We start from the raw sequence: 12,500 nt of genomic DNA, 5'->3' as shown, positions 1-12,500 counted from the left end.
CGCCCGCCCCCTCGGAGGGTTAGGACGGATCCCACCTCAGCCGACGCGCGCCGGCCTTCACCTTCGTTGCGCCTCCGGGGGTTCTGGTCCCTTCGACTCGCATACGCGTTAGACTCCTTGGTCCGTGTTTCAAGACGGGTCGTTCGGGGTCCGAACTTAGCCGCTGACCTTAGGCGTTCGGGTGCTGTGGGCCTGGATCGCCCCCCGCATCGCCGTAGCGGGCCTAGCCCGGGGCTGAGGACAGCCCAGCCGGCCCGCTTCGACCGAACGATCGGGGGGGGCCCCCATCCCCATCCCGGAGGAGGGGAGAACGCGGAAAGGACATTGCTCCACGGCCCCGGCGTTATCGGCGAAGTCGGAGCGAGGGGCTGTAGCGGAACGCCCGTGTCCGGGGGCCGCGTGGGGCTCCCTTCTCCGGACGGACCTACCTTCACCCTCGGGCCCTTCCAAGCCTAACCGGAGCCGGTCGCGACTCACCACCACGCGGGGAAAGTACACCGGGCGGGGCCGGACCTCCGTACGCCCGACAGGCCCGAAGTCCAGAGGCGAAGCGCAGAGCCGAAGCGGGGAGCGGTGGAGTCGGCACCCCACCCCTCTCGCCCGGATACGCTCGCACCCCCGACCGCGGAACCCGACGAGCGCGGGGCCGTCCGCCCGGCTGAATCCCCCGGGGCAGTCTTCTCGGTCCCCGTACGTTTACCTCTCAACGGTTTCACGCTCTGTTGAACTCTCTCTTCAAAGTCCTGTTTCAACTTTCCCTCACGGTACTCGGTTCGCTATCGGTCTCGTGCCGGTATTTAGCCTTAGATGGAGTTTACCACCCGCTTTGGGCTGCATTCCCAAGCAACCCGACTCCGAGAAGCCCGACCTACCCGGGCGGGAACGCGGGACTCGCTACCGGGCTTTCACCGTCTATGGGAAGAAGCCACGTTCGCGAGGACTTGGTCCCGCGTCCGCACCGAGACGGATCTTACGGACTTCCGTACGCTACATTTCCCGGCCAACCCCGGTCAGGGGAAAGTGGGATTCAGCGCTGGGCTCTTCCCTGTTCGCTCGCCGCTACTAAGGGAATCCTTGTTAGTTTCTTTTCCTCCGCTTACTGATATGCTTAAGTTCAGCGGGTCGTCTCGTCTGATCTGAGGCCGCACACAGAGGTTTCTTATGCGGGGGCGAGGGCGGAGGCGGAGGGCCGAAGGCTAGGGGCGAGGGGCGAGAGCCCGGCACGAGACCGAACTCCGCGACACCCTCCCCCCCACCCCGGCCGCTCGCCCGCCCGCTCACTCGCCCGCTCGCTGGGTTTAATCGGCACTCGCCACCCCCGCGTCCGACTGCGCGGAGCCCCGCTCGGGACTCGGGGAGAGACCGTAACGGACGTGGACCCGGACCTACTCGGCTCTCCCTCCGTTCCCTGTACGGAGCTCTCTCGCAACACGGGCCCCGTGGACTGGCTCGGAACCGAGTCTTCGTTTGGGAAGACGAAGGGCCGTTTTCAGGCCCTGCGAGCTTCCAGCCGCGGTCTCTCTCTCTCAGCGGGGGCGCGGAGACCGATCGATGGGTAAAGCGACCCTCAGACAGGCGTGGCCGCGGGATGGACCCCCGCGGCCGCAATATGCGTTCGAAATTTCGATGATCTGTGTCCTGCAATTCACATTAGTTAACGCAGATGGCTGCGTTCTTCATCGAAGCACGAGCCGAGTGATCCACCGCTAAGAGTCGTATATGGGTTTGTGCCCGGCCCGTTACAGGCCGGGCGAAGGAAGCCATTCGAACACGAGACAATGTTTGACAATATTTCAAGCCGGGTGCCTTCCCCCCCGTGCAGGGGGGAAGGTCATTGAACCTGGGCGTCAACCACCGGACCGAGGAGTTACGGCCCGGGGGACGATCGCCCGAGTAGGTGCCCGAGACTTACGTGGTTTAGGAGACCGGGGTCTAGGCACCCGCCGTTCCCGGCGAGGCCCAGGGGTTTGGTTCGCTGCGTTACGGGTCCCGGTCTAAGGCATTCAGGCGTGCGCTCAAAGCCAAGCTCTCCACCCCGGAGGGTATGAGCGAGGCCCGGTGGTACGCTCCCAAGTCCCCGCTTAGGGGAAGGCGCTGGGTAGATCCCACCTAGTCAGGACCGGCGGGCACCGGCCGTCTCCTTCGGGTGTTTAAACGCATCCGGGGTTCGTGAGGCCCCTTCAACTCGCGCACCGGCCTTAGACTATTATACGGTCCGTCTCTGCGAAGCCAACATCGGGGTTATTTGCATGCGCTCTTAAGCTCCGCTCTAACCCCGCGAGGGGAAAGAGTTTCGCCCGGCGGTACGCTCCCGTCCACCACCGCCCCCTGTGCCGGGGGGATGGGTTCAGGGAGATCCCACCGAGGCCGGCGAGCACCGGCCAACGCCCTGGGGGTGAGTAAGCCCCTTTGACTCGCGCACGCACAATCAAAGCCTTCAACGATCAATGGTTTGTTTAACGACCCGGCGGGCGGCTCCGGCGCCACTCTCCCCCCCGCGAACGAGGGGGGCGGACCGGGGTACCTATGCACCTAAGGCGGTCCTCGCATAACCCCGAGTTCCGAAGCCGGCTCGCTACGTCCACCCACCCGGAGGGGGGAGAGACTCACGTCGGCCGACTACGAAAGGTACGAGGCTTCTGCGGTCCATACCTTGAAGGTACCCGCCGGGGGAGGTTTGGCCTCTCGAGTCCTACTCGACAACCGGCACGGACGGCGGGCGCCGACCGCGGCCAGGTCACCGTTATTGATCCTTCCGCAGGTTCCCCTACGAAAACCTTGTTACGACTTTTACTCCCTCTAGATGTCCGGGTTCGATCGACTTCCCATCGCCCGGAGGCGACCCCCGTTCGAGGGCCGCCCCGGGGACGGTCCGAGGACCTCACCGAGGCATCCGATCGGTAGTAGCGACGGGCGGTGTGTACAAAGGGCAGGGACTTAATCGACGCGGGCTGGTGACCCGCGCCTACTTGGAATTCCTCGTTCGAGGGGAATAGTTGCAATCCCCTGTCCCCAGCGGGGAATGGCGTTCATAGGATTGCCCGCACCTCTCGGCGTAGGGTAACTTACATGTTGAACCAGCCATTGTAGCTCACGTGCGACCCCGGACTTCTAAGGGCATCACAGACCTGTTATTGCTCCATTTCTCAAGTGGCTTCTGTGCCACAAATCGCTCTAAGAAGTTTAGCCACCGACCGCTGATTCCCACCGGGCGAACCCCAACCTTCAGGCCCGCGGTAAGCGGGAGGGCACCGGGGAGGGGAGAGGGAAGGCGAAGGCGAAGGACGGACAACCCACACCCGGAGAGCGGAACGAGGTGCGGACGGCATCGGGGAGGGAACCGAACGCGAAGGGGAGAGGCCGGAGCCACCCACTCGACGCAGAACTGAACCCCCGTCAACCGCATCACCTCCCCGAACCGATCCGGGGTAGAACCGGACCCCCGCCGAAACCCCCAACACCCCCACCCCGATGGGGACCCCCCGCGAACGGGGACCTTCGGGGATAGAGTCCGACCCAGGAGAGGGGCCGTGTAACTACTTAAAGGATGGGATCTCGTTCGTTACCGGAATTGACCAGACGAATCGCTCCACGAACTACCAACGGCCATGCACCACCACCCACAGAATCGAGAAAGAGCCGTCAATCTGTCAATCCTTACCGTGTCCGGGCCGGGTTAGGTTCCCCGCGTTGAGTCAAATTAAGCCGCAAGCTCCACTCCTGGTGGTGCCCTTCCGTCAATTCCTTTAAGTTTCAGCTTTGCAACCGTACTCCCCCCAGAGCCCAAAGACTCGTGGTTTCCCGGACGCTGCCCGGCGGGTCATAGTCGTTAACCCAACGCCGCCGGATCGCGGGTCGGCATAGTTTACGGTCGGAACTACGACGGTACCTGATCGTCTTCGATCCTCCGACTTTCGTTCTTGATTAATGAAAACATTCTTGGCAAATGCCTTCGCTTTTGTCCGTCCCGCACCGGTCTACGAATTTCACCTCTCTCGGTGCGGTACGAATGCCCCCGGCCGTCCCTCTTAATCATGACCTTTGGTCCGTCAAACCCACGAAATAGGACCAAGAGAGCGGTCGGATACCCCCCCGGCTCGGGGAACCGTGCGGCGGCCAGAAAACGGCCCCGCCCGGCCGCCTCGCCGAAGAGCTCCGACTCGCCCCCCATGGGAAGGCCTTATTCCATTATTCCTAGCTCAGTCCATTCAAGGCACGCTTCGGCCTGCTTTGAGCACTCTGTTTTGTTCAAAGTAAACGCACCGGACCCTTCCGCCCCCCACGTATTCAACCGCGGCGGACGACCCAGCTAAGGGCCTCTCCGCGGAGGAAGGGAGCAGAGGACACCGGATGAGTAGGGACAAGGTCCCGCGACCTCCACCCAGAGACCCGCGGGGGGTCCCCAACCCCCCCGGAGAGGGGCAGCTTCCCACCGCGAAGTCCGGACGGGCAGAGGCCCGGCAGCCGGGACCCGTCCCCGGATCCAACTACGAGCTTTTTAACTGCAGCAACGTTAACATACGCTATTGGAGCTGGAATTACCGCGGCTGCTGGCACCAGACTTGCCCTCCAATGGGTCCTCACCCACGGACGTAGATTGAGTTCATTTCGGTCCCGAAACCTTCAAACGGGGCCTCGCACCGATATTTTTCGTCACTACCTCCCCGTGTCGGGAATGGGTAATTTGCGCGCCTGCTGCCTTCCTTGGATGTGGTAGCCGTTTCTCAGGCTCCCTCTCCGGAATCGAACCCAGATTCCCCGTTACCCGTGGTCACCACACGTAGTCCCGTAGACTACCGTCGAAAGTTGATAGGGCAGACACTCGAATGAGACGTCGCCGCCCCGAAGGGCTCTGCGATCGGCCAAAGGTTATCTAGAGTCACCAAAGCGGACCCGACCGGAGTCGGGAGGGGGTTTTTTGGTTCTGATAAATGCACGTATCCGTGGGGGGCGCCGAGGGGGGAAGGTGAACCAGTCACCGACCACCTCGAAACGGCACCCCCACTTCCAACGCTTCGTTTGCATGTATTAGCTCTGGAATTACCACAGTTATACCAAGTAACGTGTGGAGCGATCAAAGGAACCATAACTGATTTAATGAGCCATTCGCAGTTTCACTGTACCAACGCCCGTGTGTACTTAGACTTGCATGGCTTAATCTTTGAGACAAGCATATGATACTGGCAGGATCAACCAGGCCGATCCCTCTGGTACTCAAACCCGGCTTGGGGAAAGAGAGAGAGTCGGTGGTGCGTGGAACTCGACCCCCCGAAGGAGGAAGAGACGCGCACCGCGGAAAGGCTTTTCGAACGAGACCCCCCGGAGGTGGGTCTGCAATCGGGGGTTTGACTACTTGGAAAATGTACGATTCAAGGCCCGGACGGTGCAGGCTAGGGGCCGGTTCCTTCCCTCAATAGGATCCCGACCCTAAGGCACCACCGACTCGGACCTTTTAACGGACCCAAACTGCGGTGGAAATTAGACCGACGGATCGGCTAAGTCTCCCTCGGAACGATTCTGGGACAAGCGGACCCCCTGTTACGGGGGGTCCACGAGCCATGGAGGCTGGAGCACGTGGCGGGGAGGATCGTTCTAAAAGCCGGTATTATTTCGGATTAGAAGCCTGCCCCTGGTGCTCCGGGTATGCCGCATTTCGAACGGGCGTAAAGGACGTCCGTTTAAGGGAAGAGAATGGAAGAGAATTTCCTGGCCCCCTCAAAGCGCGAGGAGGTCGGCATAGGTTTTACGGTACGCCCCCCCCGGAGCCGTCTGATGTTCAGAAGACGAAGGGTTTTGCCCCCAATCTCGTAAGGTCGAGGGCTCACCACCGAACTTCCAGCCGCGGTCCTTGGTAGGACCGATACGCGGACAAGCCGCAAAATCCTGGCCCCCTCGCAGTGCGAGGAGGTCGGCAAAGGTTTTACGATTCGCCCCCCGGAGCCTACGGTTAGTTTTCTCGATTTAAGAAGACGAAGGGGGTCGGGGCCCGGGAACCGTAAACCGAGCGCCTCTTCCCCTGCGAACTTCCAGCCGCGGTCCTTGGTAGGACCGATACGCGGACAAGCCGCAAATCCTGGCCCCCTCGCAGTGCGAGGAGGTCGGCAAAGGTTTTACGATTCGCCCCCCCGGAGCCTACGGTTAGTTTTCTCGATTTAAGAAGACGAAGGGGGTCGGGGCCCGGGAACCGTAAACCGAGCGCCTCTTCCCCTGCGAACTTCCAGCCGCGGTCCGTTTAAAAAGACCGATCCGTGACACCTCTAATGCGCTCTTTGCCTCCGGCCGTTTCCAGCGCGGGGGCCCGGTGGTGCGCTCCCAAGTCCCCGCGGAGGGGAAAATCTGGGAGATCCCACATTAGACCAAGCGGAACGCCGGTCTTCGCCTCGGGGGTTTGTATGCCCCTTTCGACTCGCGCACGGGCAAGAGTTAGGTTAGGAACGGGGACAACTGCCGGCGGGCGGCCCGTCGCACCCACCCCGCAAGTGGGCAGGTGGTCGGTGGCCTGTGGACCCGCCGCTCGGATTCGTTTATAGTAGGAACCATAACGGGGTACAACCCTCATACGCTCGACCCCCTCACGCCCAGAGAAGTGTTCACCTCCCTGGGCATATATCGAACGAATCATCGGGATTGAAGGGGAGGCCACCCAAACCATCCCCTTAGCCCAGAGGGGTGCCAGTCCTCGGGCTTCGGTATTCGCATCACCGGGGTCTATGGAGGTCTCGACTTAGGTTTTGAAAACCTCCAGAGGGGGGGCCGGATTAACCACCACCCTAGCCCAGAGGGGTGCCAGTCCTCGGGCTTCGGTATTCGCATCACCGGGGTCTATGGAGGTCTCGACTTAGGTTTTGAAAACCTCCAGAGGTGGGGCCGGATTAACCACCACCCTAGCCCAGAGGGGTGCCAGTCCTCGGGCATGTCACTTCGCATCACCGGGGTTCTATGGAGGTCTCGACTTAGGTTTTAAAAACCTCCAGAGGGTGGGGGCATATCTTATCCCCACCCTAGCCCAGAGGGGTGCCAGTCCTCGGGCATGTCATTTCGCATCACCGGGGTCTACGGAGGTCTCGACTTAGGTTTTGAAAACCTCCAGAGGGTGGGGGCATATCTTATCCCCACCCTAGCCCAGAGGGGTGCCAGTCCTCGGGCTTCGGTATTCGCATCACCGGGGTCTACGGAGGTCTCGACTTAGGTTTTGAAAACCTCCAGAGGGTGGGGCCTGACTTACCACCAACCCTTAGCCCAGAGGTGTGCCACTCCTCGGGCATGGAATTCGCATCAACGGGGTCTACGGATGTCTCGACTTAGGTTTTGAACACATCCAGGGAAGCAGAGCGGACATTCCCATTATTTCAAGCCCATCGGGAAGCCACTCCTTTGGGCATAGCGTTTCGCATCGCTGTTACCCAAACTTACGTCTGATTTAATGCCTCCCTAATATCCCGACGGCACCAGGCTGAGAAACCATATGCCCACAGGATTTGAGGCGTTGGAACCTCGTTCGCATAGCCGACAACGATGAACCTCCCTCGGACTCGCTACGAGGCTTGAGGAGGGTCCTGATTTTCTTAAAATCTCAGGTGAGGGACTTAGAAAATTTTCACTTTAAAACCACAGACCTCCAGAGGAGAGACCGGGCTTATCACAACCTTAGCCCAGAGGGCGTCACTCCTCGGGCATGTCACTTCGCATCACCGGGGGTCCATGGATGTCTCGACTTAGGTTTTGAACACATCCAGAAGGGGGGGCCGGATTAACCACCACCCTTAGCCCAGAGGGGTGCCAGTCCTCGGGCTTTAAATTCGCTTCGCCGGGGTCTATGGAAGTCATTTTTTAGACCTCCAGAGGGGAGGCAACCCAAACCATCCCCTTAGCCCAGAGGTGTGCCACTCCTCGGGCTTGTGTATTCGCATCACCGGGGTCCATGGAAGTCATTTTAGACATCCAGAGGGGAGGCCACCCTAACCATCCCCTTAGCCCAGAGGGGTGCCAGTCCTCGGGCTTTAAATTCGCTTCGCCGGGGTCTATGGAAGTCATTTTTAGACCTCCAGAGGGGAGGCAACCCAAACCATCCCCTTAGCCCAGAGGTGTGCCAATCCTCGGGCTTGTGTATTCGCATCACCGGGGTCCATGGAAGTCATTTTAGACATCCAGAGGGGAGGCCACCCTAACCATCCCCTTAGCCCAGAGGGGTGCCAGTCCTCGGGCTTTAAATTCGCTTCGCCGGGGTCTATGGAAGTCATTTTTAGACCTCCAGAGGGGAGGCAACCCAAACCATCCCCTTAGCCCAGAGGTGTGCCACTCCTCGGGCTTGTGTATTCGCATCACCGGGGTCCATGGAAGTCATTTTAGACATCCAGAGAGTGGGGCCGGTCTTACCACCACCCTTAAGCCCAGAGGGCGTCACTCCTCGGGCATGAAATTCGGATTACCGGGGTCTATGGATGTCTCAACTTAGGTTTTGAACACATCCAGAGGGGAGGCCACCCAAACCATCCCCTTAGCCCGGAGGTGTGCACCTCCTCGGGCTTCAAATTCGAATCACCGGGGTCCATGGAAGTCATTTTAGACATCCAGAGAGTGGGGCCGGTCTTACCACCACTCTTAGCCCAGAGGGCGCCACTCCTCGGGCATGAAATTCGCATCACCGGGGTCCATGGAAGTCAGTTTAGACCTCCAGAGAGTGGGGCCGGTCTTACCACCACTCTTAAGCCCAGAGGGCGTCACTCCTCGGGCATGAAATTCGGATTACCGGGGTCTATGGATGTCTCAACTTAGGTTTTGAACACATCCAGAGGGGAGGCCACCCAAACCATCCCCTTAGCCCGGAGGTGTGCACCTCCTCGGGCTTGAAATTCGAATCACCGGGGTCCATGGAAGTCAGTTTAGACCTCCAGAGAGTGGGGCCGGTCTTACCACCACCCTTAAGCCCAGAGGGCGTCACTCCTCGGGCATGGAATTCGCATCAACGGGGTCTACGGATGTCTCGACTTAGGTTTTGAACACATCCAGGGAAGCAGAGCGGACATTCCCATTATTTCAAGCCCATCGGGAAGCCACTCCTTTGGGCATAGCGTTTCGCATCGCTGTTACCCAAACTTACGTCTGATTTAATGCCTCCCTAATATCCCGACGGCACCAGGCTGAGAAACCATATGCCCACAGGATTAGAGGCGTCTGAACCCCTTTCGCATAGCCGACAACGATGAACCTCCCTCGGACTCGCTACGAGGCTTGAGGAGGGTCCTGATTCTCTTAAAATCTCAGGTGAGGGACTTAGAAAATATTCACTTTAAAACCACAGACCTCCAGAGGAGAGACCGGGCTTATCACAACCTTAGCCCAGAAGGCACCACTCTTCGGGCATGTCACTTCGCATCACCGGGGTCCATGGAAGTCTCGACTTAGGTTTTGAACGCATCCAGAGGGTGGGAGCCGGACTTACCACCACCCTTAGCCCAGAGGGCGTCACTCCTCGGGCATAAAATTCGGATAACCGGGGTCCATGGAAGTCAATTTTGACCTCCAGAGAGGGGGGGGGCCTGGCTTACCACCACCCTAAGCCCAGAGGGCGTCACTCCTCGGGCATGAAATACGCTACACCGGGGTCCATGGAAGTCAGTTTAGACCTCCAGAGAGGGGGGGCCGGGCTTACCACCACCCTTAGCCCAGAGGGCACCACTCCTCGGGCTTGAAATTCGCATCACCGGGGTCCATGGAAGTCTCGACTTAGGTTTTGGAAACCTCCAGAGGGGGGGCTGCACTTACCACCACCCTAAGCCCAGAGGGCGTCACTCCTCGGGCATGAAATACGCTATACCGGGGTCCATGGAAGTCCTTTTAGACCTCCAGAGAGGGGGGGGGCCGGGCTTACCACCACCCTTAGCCCAGAGGGCACCACTCCTCGGGCTTGAAATTCGCATCACCGGGGTCCATGGAAGTCTCGACTTAGGTTTTGGAAACCTCCAGAGGGGGGGCTGCACTTACCACCACCCTTAGCCCAGAGGTTCATCACTCCTCGGGCATGAAATTCGGATAACCGGGGTCCATGGAAGTCAGTTTAGACCTCCAGAGAGTGGGGCCGGGCTTACCACCACCCTAAGCCCAGAGGGCGTCACTCCTCGGGCATGAAATTCAGATAACCGGGGTCCATGGAAGTCAGTTTAGACCTCCAGAGAGTGGGGCCGGGCTTACCACCACCCTAAGCCCAGAGGGCGTCACTCCTCGGGCATGAAATTCGGATAACCGGGGTCCATGGAAGTCTCGACTTAGGTTTTGGAGACCTCCAGAGGGGGGGCCGGGCATACCACCACCCTTAGCCCAGAGGGCGTCACTCCTCGGGCATGAAATACGCTATACCGGGGTCCATGGAAGTCAGTTTTGACCTCCAGAGAGGGGGGGCCTGGCTTACCACCACCCTAGCCGAGAGGGCGTCACTCCTCGGGCATGAAATTCGCTTCACCGGGGTCCATGGAAGTCATTTTAGACCTCCAGAGAGGGGGGGCTGCACTTACCACCACCCTAGCCGAGAGGGCGTCACTCCTCGGGCATGAAATTCGGATCACCGGGGTCCATGGAAGTCAGTTTAGACCTCCAGAGAGTGGGGCCGGGCTTACCACCACCCTAAGCCCAGAGGGCGTCACTCCTCGGGCATGAAATTCGGATAACCGGGGTCCATGGAAGTCTCGACTTAGGTTTTGGAGACCTCCAGAGGGGGGGCCGGGCATACCACCACCCTTAGCCCAGAGGGCGTCACTCCTCGGGCATGAAATACGCTTAACCGGGGTCCATGGAAGTCAATCTAGACCTCCAGAGAGGGGGGGCCGGGCTTACCACCACCCTTAGCCCAGAGGGCATCACTCCTCGGGCATGAAATTCGCATCACCGGGGTCCATGGAAGTCAGTTTAGACCTCCAGAGGGGGGGCTGAGCATACCACCACCCTTAGCCCAGAGGTGTGCTCCTCATCGGGCATGAAATACGCTTCACCGGGGTCCATGGAAGTCATTCGAGACCTCCAGAGGGGGGGCCGGGCATACCACCACCCTTAGCCCAGAGGTGAGTCACTCCTCGGGCATCAAATTCGCATCACCGGGGTCCATGGAAGTCAGTTTAGACCTCCAGAGGGGGGGCTGAGCATACCACCACCCTTAGCCCAGAGGTGTGCTCCTCATCGGGCATGAAATACGCTTCACCGGGGTCCATGGAAGTCATTCGAGACCTCCAGAGGGGGGGCTGGGCATACCACCACCCTTAGCCCAGAGGTGAGTCACTCCTCGGGCATCAAATTCGCATCACCGGGGTCCATGGAAGTCAGTTTAAACATCCAGAGGGGGGGGGCCGAGCATACCACCACCCTTAGCCCAGAGGTGTGCTCCTCATCGGGCATCAAATTCGCATCACCGGGGTCCATGGAAGTCATTCGAGACCTCCAGAGGGGGGGCCGAGTATACCACCACCCTTAGCCCAGAGGTGAGTCACTCCTCGGGCATCAAATTCGCATCACCGGGGTCCATGGAAGTCAGTTTAGACCTCCAGAGGGGGGGCCGAGCATACCACCACCCTTAGCCCAGAGGTGAGTCACTCCTCGGGCATCAAATTCGCATCACCGGGGTCCATGGAAGTCAGTTTAAACATCCAGAGGGGGGGGCCGAGCATACCACCACCCTTAGCCCAGAGGTGTGCTCCTCATCGGGCATCAAATTCGCATCACCGGGGTCCATGGAAGTCAGTTTAGACCTCCAGAAAGGGGGGCCGAACCTACCACCAACCTTAGCCCAGAGGGCGTCACTCCTCGGGCTTCAAACTCCCATCGCCGGGGTCCCATGGAAGTCTCGACTTAGGTTTTGAACCGTTCCGGGGTCACCTCCAGTGAGATAACGCGGAAATCTCACTATATTCATGCCCACAGGCGAACCAGAGCCTTGGGCTTGTCATAGTTACATACGGTGTACCCAAACTTTCGTCTTTTCTAAAGGAACCCTAATGTCCTGACGGCACCGCACTGGAAACCCCCATGCCCTCTGAATTTTTACCTCTCCGAGGTGCTCCGTTTTGGGCTTGCTACCTAGGGCGAAGAGGGTCAGAAATTTTTCTAAGTCCTACTTTAAAACGTCCCACTGGGAGAACACTAGGGTTAGCACTTTGCCAAAAAATCACGGCTGAATGCAATTTTCACGCCTCGCACCCTTTGTTCGTTTAGATTTAACAAAAAAATCAACCGACCCCCCTTTTTAACAACGCTTTGCCGAATTTAGCTCACTTTTCCCGGCCTGGAATATCTCACGCTTGCCCCCCACGGTACTTACCTCCGGGGAAGACACCCCCGTCGCTGCCAACGCCCATGCCCGGCCCAGGCTCACCCGACTCGGCCTCGCTCGCTCCATCGCCCGCTCCAAACCTCCGGGGAGAAGACCCCCATCGCCGCCAACGCCCATGCCCGGCCCAGGCTCACCCGACTCGGCCTCGCTCGCTACATCGCCCCGCTCCAAACCTCCGGGGCTG

General features: G+C 59.6%; 1 non-coding gene and 1 pseudogene across 1 annotated transcript; both read right to left on the bottom strand.

The window, feature by feature from the left end:
• The window catches only part of LOC136671172 (28S ribosomal RNA), a 4,634-nt pseudogene extending 3,489 nt beyond the window's left edge, over positions 1-1,145 (bottom strand).
• Positions 1,146-1,561: 416 nt separating this feature from the next.
• On the bottom strand, positions 1,562-1,715 carry LOC136670231 (5.8S ribosomal RNA). Its single transcript, XR_010795610.1, has one exon. It is a non-coding gene; the product is annotated as a 5.8S ribosomal RNA (ribosomal RNA).
• Positions 1,716-12,500: the final 10,785 nt, after the last annotated feature.

The sequence above is a fragment of the Hoplias malabaricus genome, chromosome 1, assembly GCF_029633855.1.
Source record: "Hoplias malabaricus isolate fHopMal1 chromosome 1, fHopMal1.hap1, whole genome shotgun sequence".
In the NCBI taxonomy this organism is placed as follows: Eukaryota; Metazoa; Chordata; class Actinopteri; order Characiformes; family Erythrinidae; genus Hoplias; species Hoplias malabaricus.
This window is presented reverse-complemented; position numbering and strand designations above follow the sequence as displayed.